At 38.9% G+C, this 15,575-nt stretch overlaps 1 protein-coding gene and 1 long non-coding RNA gene across 3 annotated transcripts in view; one reads left to right on the top strand and one right to left on the bottom strand.

Annotated features, from left to right (window-relative positions):
- Positions 1-15,575, bottom strand: part of Celf2 (CUGBP Elav-like family member 2) — an 859,338-nt gene that overhangs the window by 619,817 nt on the left and 223,946 nt on the right. The gene's annotated exons all lie outside the window — the stretch shown is intronic.
- LOC116082813 overlaps positions 1-15,575 on the top strand; it is a 91,460-nt gene that overhangs the window by 52,101 nt on the left and 23,784 nt on the right. For both annotated transcript variants that reach the window (XR_004115445.1, XR_004115446.1), the window contains exons 4-5: positions 4,726-4,845; positions 5,624-5,665. This is a non-coding gene — a long non-coding RNA (uncharacterized LOC116082813). The remainder of the gene's footprint in view (positions 1-4,725; positions 4,846-5,623; positions 5,666-15,575) is intronic.

Raw genomic sequence — 15,575 nt, forward strand, 5'->3', positions numbered from 1 at the left:
CACCACCACCACCACCTCTACCAGCAACACCAGCACCAGCAGCAGCACCAGCACCACCACCACCACTACCACTTTTGTTTTCAGTTTTCCAATTTGGGTTTTAAGGAAACTGTGTTCAATTAATCTACTCTTGGGAAGAAGGTAATTTAGACTCTATTACTCCTTATTGGCCTGCAGGTACTTCTTATACATCTCCCTCAATTATTTCAAATATATCACATTAATATGGACATTCAAAGGATTGAAATTTTAGTGAACATGTGCTGAAAGTAATTTTCACTATTTATAAAATGATCTCCCAAACTTGAAGCTTCTTAAACTGTAGCTATAAGCCCATGAGGTTACATGACTGAAAGAAGGGGTGGAGAAAATCTTGGCAGTAGTGAGCTGAAGTCAGATTATGATCGACCTGCAGTGTTTTCTGTAGCTCTTGGCCATGTTGTATCCTGGAACCTCACTGCAGCCTGGGTTCTAAAGTCCCACAGGCATACTGGACACTGTGGCTATTCTCACAGAAATCAGTGAACACTGGCTGAAACTCCTCAGGCCTGACTCCAGATCCTGGTCTGCCCCAAACCCTGGGGCTTCTCATGTACATAAAAGATTTTCTGTATCATAGTTTAATGATATAAAACACAGAATTTTAATATTTCCCTATTATCAATTCCCATTAGAACGTTTGATTTTGAAATTTTCTGTTTTGAGTTTCTGACTTGAGTTTCAGAAAAAGAAGATTAAATGAATTTTGACTTGGGAATAGAACAGAATTCCCAATAGTTTCTGAAATTGCCCCCAAACATACCTCCATTATTTTGTACTATGGTATTTATGTGAAGTGGTGTTTGCAGAATTAATGACAGTAAGTTAAATATATCAGTGTACTCAGAAAACCTTTAAAGATGCTCTACTTCCTGCAGTATCAGATATTCAGCCAAGATTTCATTCTTTGTCTAAAAATAAATAACGCATGTACCTCATTAACATGTTAATGTGCTTTCAACTTTAATAAATAAGTTCAAATGCATTTCAAGAAATTGTTTTAAAATAAACTTCTTCATGATTTTTAATAAATATTTGACTGGCATGCTTCTTTTCTATACTATATACATGGGGTTGTATAAAAAGGGTCCCAAGTGGAGGATGTTTAAGAAGCCCTAACACTGCACCTTGAGTAGACCCTGACACAGCCCATTGCATTGGAGGGTGTGGCCTTCATGACCCTCAACTTAGGTTTACCCATTCCTCAGACCCCAAACTCACAGTGCATACTTAAAAGCATGCTTCCTACAGACATTAAAATCATGTCCTCACATCATGCCATCACAAGGAAGCCATGTGGGGAAGATTGCTTTTTGGAGCCTCAATTGGTTATAACCAACTTTGATTATCAAGCCACCAGAGGAAGGAATGGGTTCACCTTGAGTTTATAGAGCAGAAGTTTTTGTAAGTTGATAGTTCTGTGGGCCAAAGCAAATGCAAATTTGTTACAAGAGGTAAGGTTTAATTTAAGAAAATAATCACACTTTATTTTCAAGAAACGACCAAGTGAATGATGGTGTGTTGTTACTGAAAAGAGAGGGAACATTAACAGGTATCAAGTACTGATGCACTATTTTATCCCAAAACTTCTACTTGGTAAACATTAATCAAAGAGAACAAATAGTAGCTTTGAGTTTTACCAATTACTTTTCCTAAACAGATACTAAATATTTGATGGTTGGATATAGATTGCTATTAAACTTCAAGTGATATTTCAGTGTAGATTAACAGGGGTAAAATGCATTAAGAACAGGTAAACAAATGATTAATATTTCAAGCTAGATCTATTTGGCTACTTTTAAAAGTTGACCTCAGCCTATTTGAAAATCTCTGCCCAAACCCAGCATTGGGTTGTTGTCCCCAAATGGCATGGAAATAACTTTCCATTAAGTGTGGATGTATGTGACATTAAGGTTTTGCATTTAAAATAAGGTATGCTTTTAAAAGCTCATAAAATGCAAATGCTTATAGTCTCTAAGCAGAAGTTGCAAGCTGTGTAAGAGTGCTTTACTGACACTAAATTGACTAAATCGTTTACCTGTCTAACATGGCTTAATTATTTTATTAATCTGTGTTAGCGGGCAGAACATTTTGTTTTGCATCCAGTGGGGTTGTAAATGATACTTCTAGGATTTGCATCCATTGTTTTTCCCCAACAGGCTACCCTAGGATTTTTATTTCTGCTTCTTTTACTATGCATTGTGTGCAGAATTTAATTGTGGAGGGGGAGAGTAAAACTAGGCTTGCAACCTTAGCTCAGGCAGGAGCCTGGCTGGATTGCAGGCAACTATTGCTAACCAGTGTTTATCAGGTTGACTTGGGTCTAAATGAAACTGTGGACGTGGTGTTTAGTATGGGTTATATTGTACAAGGTTAAATTGGTGAACCTCAATGAAAAAATGTACATTCTTATATTATCTCCAAAGTTATATAACTTGTAGGTGTTATATAGCTTGTAGGTATATATGCATGCATTCTGCATGCCTGCCTGTGGGTTGAGGAGTGCAGAGCCAGGTGGATATATGTATATATGTATATGTGCAGGTCAGAGACAAACATCAAATCTTTCCTCAATTGCTCTCCACATTTTATTTTTTGACACACAGTCTCTTGTTGATCCTGAAGCCTGTAGATTCAGCTGGCCAATGAGCTTATATACTTCTCCCTCTTTTAGTGCTGGGGTTTTAGGAGTACTCTGCCATTCATTGCTTTCTCTGTGGATTCTGGAGATCTGAATTTAGGTCTTCCTCTGTACCCTCTGAGCATTTTACCCACTGGGCTATCTTTCTTGCTTTTCTTACACTGTTTTAAGCAAAATTGTTCAGTCAACATAAACTCCACGCTATGATGTATCAAGTTGCTCCACTGTCCATTTCCTTCAAGGTCTCTGCCACCCAGCTTCTGTGCCACCCAAATTTGCATAGGTTGTGGTCAGCGGCTCAATTTCCCTTGGCTTCAACAGGCTTCAGTGTGACACCCAGTGGAGCTAATTCTTCAGCAGAAATATCTATATTTGACCTTGAAAGCTAACTGGATTGGACTGAGAAGCATCTAGCAAGATTAGCATAGTTCTGAGTGTGCCTTCCAGGGTGTTCCCAGAGAAGATTAGATATGAGACAAAATGGTTTAATTTACTGAATGATTCAAAATTTGAATAAACTATTAGGAGGTAGAACTCTGGAAGGTGAGAACTTCTTCAAAGCCTACCACCTGTGTGGGTCCAATCCAGGTATGGGGCTCCTTCCTGTTTACTGCTGCATTCTGTCCCTCATCTGCAAGGAAGTATGGGCTCTGCTGAACTCTCCCCAGCACAGTGGATTAACCTCTGAAACTATCAACCGAGCCAAGCCCCTCAGCCCCTTTGTGTTTGTTTCCAGGTATTCTGTCACAGTTAAAGAAGGGTAGCTAGCACAAGTATGGCAAATCTTGAAAACACTCATTTTATATTCTACTTTAAATGAATTGAGGACAAACGAACAAGTTCAGTTTGTTTCCCTGAGCAGGAAGCAACTGATTTCCTGTATTACTGTGTGCCTTAAGCAAGATGCTCTGTGCTACCCACAATGTGTTAGTTGCACAAACACAGTTTGTAGACCTGGTCCCATCAACTCTTTAGGGTCCTGCATACACTATAAACTGGAATACAAGACTCTGACATTATCCTCTCTGAGTGCTGGATCTGAGCAATAATCCACGCTGTCTAGCCCCACATGATGTGGGGAAATGCTAAGAGATGGGCAGAGCAGCCTCACAGGAGGCTGGTTAGCACTGGAGGCACCTTTGTGATCTATAGAACTGGGTCATCATTACTTTCTTATTGCTCACAAGTGGTTGGCAAGAAGTCTCAGGTATGTTTACATGGAAGACACCAAAAGGGTAAAGGAATGGAAAAACACAGATGTGTCCTCTGTGTAAATTTGCTGGTTGTTACAGTTTGGATGTGAAATGTGAATGCTTGGTTTTCAGCTAGTAAGACTGTTCGGGGAGATGGAACCTGGTTAGAGAAGGTCTGTTACTATACTCAGACCTTGACCTTTATAGCCTAGCTATGTTTCTGGCTCTCTCTGCCTCCTCACACTGGAGAATGTGAGGAATCCAGGCTGCCTGTAGCCATGTCTTTCTCATCTGTAGGACTCTGTCCCTCTAACCACAACCTCAAAGAAACCATTGCTCCTCTAAGTTGCCTCTTGTCAGCTCTTCTGTCAAGGGGACAAGAAAGTGACTGATGCTCTGGGTGTTGTGTGATCTGCCTTTGAACTGACACATTTCCCACTAGATAGAGGAGAGACACACAAAATTCAGGAAGCTAACGGAACATATAGGCTCAGGAAACCAATGAAAGCCACAGGCTCAGGGAATTGTAAGGTTCCGCTCTGTAAGGGTATGAAAGCAGTGATAACACATTTCTGAGAAGGGAAAAGGAAGAAAAGACTCTCTTTCTGGCCAGGCCTAAAAGATGTGCCGGGAGCTTAGAGATGCAGCTTTTGAGAGTCATCCCTTTTGGGGAAGGCTTTGGCTTTGGGATGCTGCTGCTGCTGCTGCAGTGAATGTGACCCCCTTCAGCTGTGTTCCTGTAATAATCCTGATAAACTCTGCTTTTTAAAGCTGAGCTTGGGTAGGTTCTTTCCTTTGGTCTGTTGTCAGTGTTCTATCTGAATGAATTTCTGTTTGTTCATGTCTCCTCAGGGATAGTCATTCTGGCCCTCGTGTTTCTTTCCTTTCCATAAAGAAGTCAGTATTCCCATAGCTTGGATCTTAAGCATCTTCCAAAGACTTCATTTTTCTACAGATCTTCACTATTGAGAGGTAAGAGTGTGGACTTTAAGAGAGAGGGCTTAGTGTGAGAGAGATCTCCAGGTCATTGAAGTCTTAAGCTTGCTTTCGCTCTGACTCCTGCATCCTGGTCATGTGGTCGGGGATGTGGGGAGGTAACTTTGACATTACCTCTGCTCCATAGATTTCTCCTACCAGACCTACACACACTGGGGATGACTAAACTGAACTAAAATCTCCAAAGATGTGTGACAGAATATTTTCTTATAAAATGGCATCCCAGGAGTTGATTATAATGACCCCCTAAAGAGATTATCACAACAATTCACAATCACATATGGCTCTTGGATGTGTTGGTTCAAACTTTTGGCAACTGAAAAACTTGGATGGGTGGTTGAACCAGAAACCGTTTACAGTTAACTTTTCCCTTCAAGATTTCATTCTCTGTATTTCAGAGTTAATAATTATCTTTTTGCTTTGTTTTTAACTCCAAATGTGAAGTTGTATAATTTAAATGAATATATCTTGTCATCAAGTAGAAAAATTATAGTTCATAAATTTGACAATATAATCTCACCTGGAAGTAGGATTCTGCCATTATTTTAGTTATTTATTATAATTGAGGAACACTGGGGTAAAGTGGGGTGAAGAAAGGTGCCCTAGGGAGTAAATATTCACAAAGACACTAACAGACATTTGGAGAATAGTATTCCTCTTTGAGATGATTTAAAAACAATCTGGATGAAAAAGAAGTGTTTTCAGGTCAAGTAGAGCATCAATCTAACGGTTGGGTTCTGTTCTCTTCCTTCAGCTGACTCCAGCTTACAGTCCTTTGATGCTTGCTTTTGGCCATGTAAGTAATCCCATAGAACATTGACACATTGTTCTCTTTTTTTCCTGGTGAGTTTTATTTCCTGTAGGTCAGGTCATGACATGACCACTGAGAGAAAAGCCATGTCTCTTTGTTCAGGAAACAGAAGGTTAACTATTTTATACATAAATTGTTCCATCTCCATTTTTATGAGAGAACTAAATATAAATTTATTTTTCACATAATGGTCTGAAAAATTCCTTTATGAATAAAAGTAATGGCCTATGAAGTAGTTTAAAAAGCCATTCAGGAGGTTGTTTTGATTAGGTGTCGGTATTTGACTAAGATACATTATTTTCTTAATAAGTTTCACAGCCTTTAGAGACACTTCTCCTCCAAGGAGAAGAGAGACTGGTAAATTAAACGTACATGCTAGCACGTTAAAGAAAGTTCCAGTGGCAAGGCACAAATTATTTTATTACCACACCAACTGAGCCACAGATACTTCACAATTCATGAACAAATTTTCCATTACTGTAAGAGTCATGGTTTTATTGACTGCTATAAAAATCACCATTTGTGTCTTTTTTATCCCGCTGTGTTTCTATTTTATAGAAAAAGTCCTGTAACAGGTAGAGTATCAGCTCAGATTACCAAGAAATCTATAAAATAGTTTCCCGCTACTGTCTTTGTACAGATTGAAAGAACACATTATGATCCCACCGAGTCACTGATAAAAACTCATGATTCACAGGCCCCTGTAAGCACCCTCAACTGTTAGACATCTGAGATCTATCACTTTATTAACTCATGGGAGCCTTTTACTGTATTGATTAGGTATGTTAGGTACAATTAGAACTCTTGGGCTATAAAATTTAGGCACACACTTCAGGCATGGTGATAAAAGCAACCACAAAGCCTGTTACGGTGAAGAGGAAATGTTCAAGCAGTCTTGGCCAACATCGGGGTTGCAATGGATTCTTTTTGCTTCTGATGCTAAGTCATGGTGAGAGCCTGGGATTAGAATGTAAACAGCTGGAGGAGCCTGACCATGAACTATAAGTAGCACTCACTTGATTTTTATAGTTACATTTAAGCAAATGAAGTAAGCTGATTTCTCAATGATTGTTTTCAATATTTCTTAATATATTGTGGATTAATTCTGAAAAATTCTAAGAATTATCTGACCTGAGTCTTCCAGAGGGTATCCTACCAACCTTTGAATGCTGATGTGAGGAAGTGGGCTCATGATCCTGCCCGTGCAACATTGTTAATTAGTTATTTCTCTTGTTGCTGTGACAAAATGCTTGTCAGAAACAGCATGAGCAAGGGTTTCTTTGACTCATAGTTTGAGGCCAGAGTCCACCATGGGAGGGAAGTATGTAGGGCAGTAGGGGTAGGAGGCAGAGGTCACATTGCATCTGGAGCCAGGAAGCAGGGGGTGAGGAATGCCAGTATTAAACTTGCTCTCTCTTGTTGTACCCAGGGTGTAACTATATAGCGCATGGGGTGGTGATTCCCACAGTCACTGAGGGTCTTCCCTCTTGAGGTAAACCTTTCCAGAAACACCCTGAGATATGCTTCCTTGGTGACTAAATCCCATCAGGTTCATAATGAAGATTAACCATCACATCCTCTAATAAAAACTACCTGGAAATATCTATGGTCCTTTCATATGGTTTCAATTTAAATATAATCTTACTAGCGAACGAGGAATGATAACTGTTTTGATCATAACAGAATAATATCAATGTTAACAGTACAAGTCACGTGGCAGAAGTTGTAAGTATTTATCCCAAAAAAGACATAAAAACAGTTCACTATTTCTTGGACACCATGTCTACATATTCCTGACCATGATACCTGTAAGTTGAAATCATGTGCCAGTGTTAAACACCAGCATTTCTTATAGTTGTATGTCGCTACGTGTGCTTCGCATATGGTTTCCAGATACTTGACATACTGTTATCCTCATGAGAAGTAAATAAATAAATAGATGAGCTATTCCGCTCCATTGTACAGATGGGAAAATGGATGGTTACACAACAGGAGCAAGCCCAACTTTTCACTAGGAGATTTAAGACAGTGCATCAGGTCACTTTGGTTTCAAAGACAGCATATAATCATTTATACCATGTGAACAGGCCATGTCTTCTGACAGACTGACCAAAAGAATTATGACCATGATTGTTTTGTTTTGTTTTTTAATTATAAAGTCATAGAACAATGGAACTTGAGCAAGATATTTTCAGGTACTGTATGATATGTGATATTTGTATGTGCTCATAAGTACGTTTCTTTGTGACTGGACAAGTCTTGCCAAATGGCTCAAAGGCTTCCGTGTCTTTTGTCTGCCTTCCATTTTCCCAGTCAGGGTGCTAAAGATTACAGATACTTGCCCTACTGTGACCTGTTTCTATATTCCTTCAGGGGACCAAAACTCAGGTCATTGCCCAAGTGCTTTCACCCACTGAGCCATCTCTCCACCTCAGAACTGGATTATTTCCCCCCAAGTTGGAAAAGTTAACAGTCTATTTTCTTTCCCTCATGGCTTTTGATGAACTTCATTAACTGCCAATATCCTGCTTTATATCATGGTTTTATTCCTTAAAACGATCCACAAAGTTCTGAAAATGTTAACAGACTCACTATTGACTCAGTGATCTCAGAGACCCTTTATTTTCATTTCTGATAGCTATTCAATTGGCAACTGCTTCCAGAACTTGAATTTTAAAGCTTATTCTTTCTGTCATCCAGATCCCATAATATTCTTTAGTGAAACACTTAAACAATTGAAGTAGGGCTGGGAGGTGGCTCGGTGGTGATAATACTTGACATGTACGTGTTAGGACTAGAGTTCAGATCCACAGAACCCATGGAAAGCCAAGCAGGGATGGTAGCTGACTCATCCCAGGACACAGGAAGTGAAGATGGGGATTCCTAGAGCAAACTGGCTACCCACATGAACCAGAATTGGCACACTTCCTATTTACTGAGAGACCCTGCCTCAGTGAATTGAGAGTTATGGAGAAAGACTCCAGACCTCAACTTCAGGCCTGAGCAGGCATGTGAGGACACATGAAGTCCCAGTCATCCATATGAACATTCACATCCTTTCATACCTCCCACATCTCTAAAATACACCTTATTCCACATACCCCACCATACACACATATGCACACATTAAAGGAAATAAAAAACTCTTACTTAAGTCATCCAATGATGGGTCTTTTGTAAGTCTGAAAAATCCTAGTAATAGGAACTATCTCTAGTAAATTAGATTTTAATGTAAAGAAATAAGACTTCTTAAATGTGCATGCCTGCTTGAGGTGCTGAGCCGACAGACAGTACCTTGAAGATCTGCCAACACAATTATCTGTCAATTAAACTGTGGGCATGTGTACACCAAAGGAAGCAGTAGAACATCTCTACTTTAATACTTGGTGGATGTTATTTTCCCTATGATTAAAAGATATCCCACATAAGGAATCCATCAAAAAATCCCATCTTTCGGAGTACAGAGATGAGTATAATTCTGTTAGTGCATCATTGGGACATATATAGCCTCCTTTTACTGTGTCAGTCCATGGGCACCCTTGATCTCAATTGGTGTGAATCTCATTAAACTGACAAACTGTGGGAAGATGTGAATATGAGCCTGTGGTATTTTTTTTCCTTGTTCACACTATCTTTTTCCTCTTGAAGCTGAACATGTTTCCCCTTGAGAACTCTGTAATTCTGATGGTCTTCTTCTAATTAGTTATAATTCAGCTACCATCCTGTCTTATATACTGGGTCAATATTAGTAATTATCCTATGTGCTTTCTTTACTTTTTCCAGACAAAATTTCTTTTACCAAGGCTAATGCTGATAAGGATGGCAACAGCTTAGTCATTCCAAACAGAATGGTAATTACATAAAAGTTAAAGAAAGCTTTAGAAAGTTATCTCAATTTGAAGTGCTATTCTTGGGGAAAATTTCATATTTCCTAATGGCCAAAAGATGTTGGATATTTTGAGGCATTATATTTATGGTCATTGTCTAAACATAAGCTATTCTCTTAAATGTATCTCATTGCTCCCAAAGCATTGACACACATTTTCTTTGAGTATTTTGCTGTCCTTGATTAAACTGCATAAGAATTATGAAATTACTGACTTGTAGGAGTTCTCAATTCTATGGAAAAAGAATTTCAAGCCATCCAAGGATTTGAAGCTGTCTCAAAGGAGGAGTTTCTGATTGATTCATAAATCATTATCACTGAAGGAAAATTCAGGGTCATCTCTTATTCTCGGCTGTTATGAAGGAAGGCCAGGATGAATAGCTGCAGAAGCTGACTCATTAGAGAGTGGGTTGACTAAGTGGATTTATTCTACATTACATGTAGAGGTAACTGTCTATCTATGTAATCTAAACAATAGAAGATACCCACCTAAGGTACCTGCTGTCTAATAAGCCAGTTGCAGCTATTGATATCTCTATCACGTCTGACTCCATCTATTCATCTCTCTCTCCATCTATCTATCCATCCATCCATTTTTTCTATCTAAATGAAAGCCATAAAATCTCTCCCATTTTGTAAATATACACACATACTATATATATACTATATATATACATATTATATGTATACATACTATATACAATATATATACCTTCCTCCATATATATATACATATATATACATGTATATATGTGTGTGTATATATATACATATATGTATATATGTACATATATGTATATATGTACATATATGTATATATATGTATATGTATATATACATATATATACATATATATACATATATATATGCTTTGTTGGTCTATTTGTGGATGGACTGAACTTTGTATTCTACCTGGAGGTCTATTCCTTACAAATCCAAAGATAAGCAGAATTTGGCGTAAAGCAGTCACTTCCCCTCCCTTTATTTTTATGAGTCGTGTAGTTAGTCCTTATATGTACTCCCCCCTGTTGTGTAAATTGGGGCCATCGCTCCAGGTCACCTTTGCTTGGGAAGCTTGGGAGTGAACTTTCAATGCCAGGCAAGATATTCAATATAACCGTCAGAAAGAAAACTCTGCGACCAGTGTTATTTCACAGCCTGGAACATCTCACCCAAATTGCGGTGCCTTAGGTGCCCACAGAAAGTAATGCTTCTCAATGGTTATAAAAGTGATTTTGCCTCCCTGGGGACACTGGGTAGTATCTAGAGACAAACAAAACAAAACAAAACAAAACAAAACAAAACAAAACAAAACCCCACCTGCTTTCTAAGGTGGAGAGGCTGTAGCTGTGGGTAGCTGATAGAGGCCAAGGAAGCTGTAAGCTCCCTCGCAGCATACAGGCCACTCCTTCCCTGGAACAGAATTCTTCCACTTCAAAAGCAGTATTGAGTGGGCGAGGTCCATCCATTGCCTTCCAGAGGCACAGTCAATTCTAGTCTTCTCTAAAATGGGCAAGGAGCATGATCAGGTTGGTTTATTCTTTTCTATTACACCTATACAACCAATGTCGATGTTTCAGTTTTATGGAATTTGTTTCACTTTAGCAAAAAGAAAGTAAGAATTGGATTCCATTAGGGGTGCACAGAAACGCTCTCAGCCTTCCAGTGGCCCCATTAATTCATTTTAGCATCTCTCATGAAGTTTGTGCCTGTCACTGATCCTGCAGATGGGACCCCCTACTGCTGCTAAGACAAAATAGGGCATTTTACAGCCATTCCAAGAGAGGGACAAAAAACAAAAAAACAATCGAATATTAAGCTCACCAGGTCGTAGGTACCTGGAGCAATTGATTTTCATCTAAACAATTTGTTCCTTAATCATAATATCATATCAAATGTATTCTTCAGTTGCATTTAGTAATGCTTTGAAAAAGGCAGTACAAATAAGTACATGTTGTTGAATATATATTTTTCGAGTAAGCCATACTCACTGATGGAACTAATTGCGTATAATTAATTATTTTTAGTTAGCAACATAAAGTCTTACTCAGGCTATTTTTATATGGACACCAGTTATTCTCAAATGCTGGATCTCTTCCTACTAAGCAACCCCTTACCTCCACTTTATGATGGAGTGGCCTTATTATTCCAGCAGCCTACCTACAAATTTCAATGTGAGAAATGTGGTTTCCTCTTTCTGTATTAAGTTTGGGTTCTATGCCTTTGTGATGAAAACTGTTTCATATTTGTCTCTTAAAACATTTTTCAGATGAATTTGATAGCCTTTGTCTATTACTTCAGCACTGGGGAGATTGAAGTAGGAGGATTTTGAGTTGAAGGTCTACATAGTAAAATCCTGCATCAAAAAGGATAAAAAAGAAGAGGAAGGTGGATATGAAGAGGGAGAAAAGGAAGTAAAAAATCTAGTTTTTGTAAAGTAAAATGTAGGCATAGTGTCATTGTGTAAACGTGGTGATTAGGATTCTTTTATTTATGAGTTCAAAACATCTCCCAGGGCTTAGGTAAACAACAGAGCGAGGGGTCACCAGGAAGGAAATAGACAAAATGATATCCTTGCTCCTGTTACCCAAGCACCAAGGGATCTGTTTCTCCTGGAGAGATAGCTTTTTACATAGATTAAGTGGTACAAAAAAAGACAGTAATCCTAGATCACAGGCCTAGCCAGGGATAGAAGGGGAGCACTGACTGAGAATGTGTGAGAAAACTAAGTTTTTCTTATTGAAGATTTATCCCAGTTACCATCATTTCTTAAGGATAGGACTAAGTCAGCTGATTTTCTCCACTATGACGCACTTGAGTCATTACCCTGTCCATCTCTTGATAAATAATGACCAGATGTGCTGAAAGGACACATTCTCAGTTTCCTGTCACCACAGAGTAGCCTGGACAATTAGTATTACTTTAAAACCCAAGCACCTCAGAGGCCTTTGGTGTATGTTCATCAAGATTCCCATATGCGTATGCTGGGTGGAAAGTTACTGTCCAGCACTAACTTTTCATTTGTAAAACACAAGGCAATTGTGAGCTTCTGAGCACTGCTTCAAACCAGAATTAGCAGAAGGAAGATGGAGACCACTACCAACAAAACCAATAAGGTCTAGAGTTTGGAAATCAAAATGTGCTAGGAAATTAGAAAGGGGTTGCTAAAGGAAAAGAGGATGGAGGATTCTTTCCAAAGGAGTCCTGCACCCAGGGCTTCCATTCTTTCAGAATGTTAATTACAGTCTTTACCTTGGCATTTTGCTCTCATATCAGGGAAGCAATTACTGGCCTAATTCAAATTCATAGCAGCCATTAACAATGAACAAACAGATACATTATTTTAATTCCGTTTGCTGCTTCCTTTCTGCTGATGTATTGACCCATGAAGCCTTGACTGGATGTCCTGTAATTGGCATTTGGCAAAGGTTGTTGTCACCATCATCCTTCCCATATCTGAGTATTTATGAAGTACATATTGCACACATAACACCTTGCAAGGGCAGGCGGCTCAAAGACCATGAGCCAGAAATAGCCTTTGCTTTTACAGTTTTTTTTTTGTAATGATGGCTTCATATTCTCACATAAAAATATAGTCTATGAGTGTATGAGAGACAGAGAAAGAGAGAAAGAGAGAGAGGGGAAGGGAGGGAGAGAGAGCATTTAGAAGGGTCAAAGTAAATAATAGCACAGTAGTAACAGGGTCAGTATGTCTTAACTTAAACATAACTTTGGATTTTGGTTTATTTTAGTTTGCTTAAACCAGGCTCTTGGGTGATACAGGCCAGCCTTGATATTCCTTTGTTGCCAAAGCTGGCTTTGAACCCCTGATCCTCTTGCCTTAGCCTTTCATGTGCTGGAATGGTAGGTATGAGCCACCATGCCAAGTTTATACATTATCAATTAACCTCAGTTTATTATTTTAATCATGTATCTAGGCATGTATTCTTAGCTTGGTAACATCTTTTTTTTTTTTTTTTTTTTTTTTTTAAATCTAGGCTCCAAGGCAAGATTCCCCAAATAAAATGTATTAAAAAGAGAGGAAAACAAGATAAAGAACTAAGAGAAAAAAAGGAATACTAAATAGTCTTTTCATGCAATGAAGCCCTATAATAAATACTCGCTTCCTTTCTATTCATTTTATATATTGATACTATATCTGATAGGCTTCAAGTTAAAAGTGTTTTAAGTGTGCCAAGTCTGTCTTTTGCTTTTACTCTGTATAAGAACTGTATAATTTAAGGCCCTTGTCTTGTGTCTTAAGGTACCAGCCACACATCAATCAATTAGTCTGAGTAGCAACAGCATCAGTGTCTCCCATGTGATACTTTCAAAATCAAAGGCTTCTGGACTCTCAATTTCCTAACTCGTAAAGCAGGATGCCTTCTGGTTCTGAAATGTAGCATATATGTTAATGTTAGAATCTTTAGATGATATAATGCTTCTCAGTTCACAAACTGGGCTATTGGGATTGTAATCTAGGAAAGGATACTATTTATTCTTGATATACCCTCCTCTATGCACTTTGATTTTGCTCTGTGCCCCAAAGACTCAGCATTTTAATGGTAATGCTTCCCTCATAAGATCTTCTGATACTTCCATTTACATGACTATGCCAGCTGCCTCTAACTGATGAAGTGTCATAGATCCACCACAGCTTATACTAATAACATATACAGAATCCACTTCTAAAGCCGGAGCTGTTAGGACGATGGCTGTTCCCTTTTGTAGTCTGACTGTACTTAAATTCAGGCAGGATTAGCAATAAGGATTAGGCCATGTTGCTAAAAGGGACAAAGGCATAGACTACTAAGACATAGATAACTAAGGATTAGACCATGTTGCAAACGTCAACATAGACGTAGATAATTATAATTACCCTTAGCTTTCTAAAGCTTTGAGAATTGGCCGAGCTGAATATATAGATCAATGAACAAGAGAGATAAGTTGGTCATTTAAATACAAGCAAACTAACAAAATGGGCATATACTGACGGCCTTTTCTAATAACAAAACTGGCTTCACATTTGGGTGAAACTGCATAATATTTGTTGAGGTCATAGAGTCCAGCACTCTGTTTATCATGAGGTCTGTGCCAGTGTCCCAGGTTTCCCTCAATCCCCAATGACAAAGGCTCCTTATTCCATCGCCAACAGTGTTCTATCTTTGTGTATACATGTGTATGAGTATGCCATGGCTGGCAGAAGCCAGAAGAGGGCCTTGGATCCACTGGAGCTGGAGTCATATGTGGATGTGAGCCATCCAATATAGGGGCTGAGAACAGGATTCTGTTCCTCTGTGAGAGAAAGTATGGCATGTGTTCTTAAGCACTGAGCCTTTTCCACTGTTATTTCTATTTGCTGCCCCATTTGGTTCTTAAAAAAAAATCCCCAGGTCTTGCTGTGCATTTTCCATGACAAGGTCCTGTGGGTTCTCCCACCCAGCAGGTCTTCTTTGCCGCTTCTTCCTCTCATTCTGTGTGCTGAAGGTGCAAGGCTTCATTTAACATGCACTCTGAGTTGGGAGTCAATAGAAGAGGTTCAAGTAGATTTTTAGAGTAGGAACACAATTGGAGCTAGGAGTAGGCTATGATAGGGAGTGAAAATACTGCAAAACCCACTTCAGTGATTGGCGGGTGCTTTCAATCCCGTATGTACCTACTCGCTCATGAAACAGAAATTGCTGAGTTTCTCCTTTGAAGTAAATGAAATGTTTGCTGTGCAGCAACAAGGATAAAGATAAATAAGTAAGCACAAGGCCTTCCTTCATATGAGGTTGATATAGATGATGCATCAAAATAGCATGATCTGTCCACTAGTGCCAGGTGAAGTAGATGGAGAAGGGACCCTGGCACCGAAGCTTCAGGGTGTCTCAGAGTGCACATAAAATGGCACATATTATCATCCAAAACTTACAAGCAACTTGAAGAACTGACTAATCTGATGTGTGTGTGTGTGTGTGTGTGGAGAGAGAGAGAGAGAGAGAGAGAGAGAGAGAGAGAGAGAGAGAG

Source organism: Mastomys coucha, unplaced genomic scaffold (genome assembly GCF_008632895.1).
Source record: "Mastomys coucha isolate ucsf_1 unplaced genomic scaffold, UCSF_Mcou_1 pScaffold7, whole genome shotgun sequence".
Taxonomy (NCBI): domain Eukaryota; kingdom Metazoa; phylum Chordata; class Mammalia; order Rodentia; family Muridae; genus Mastomys; species Mastomys coucha.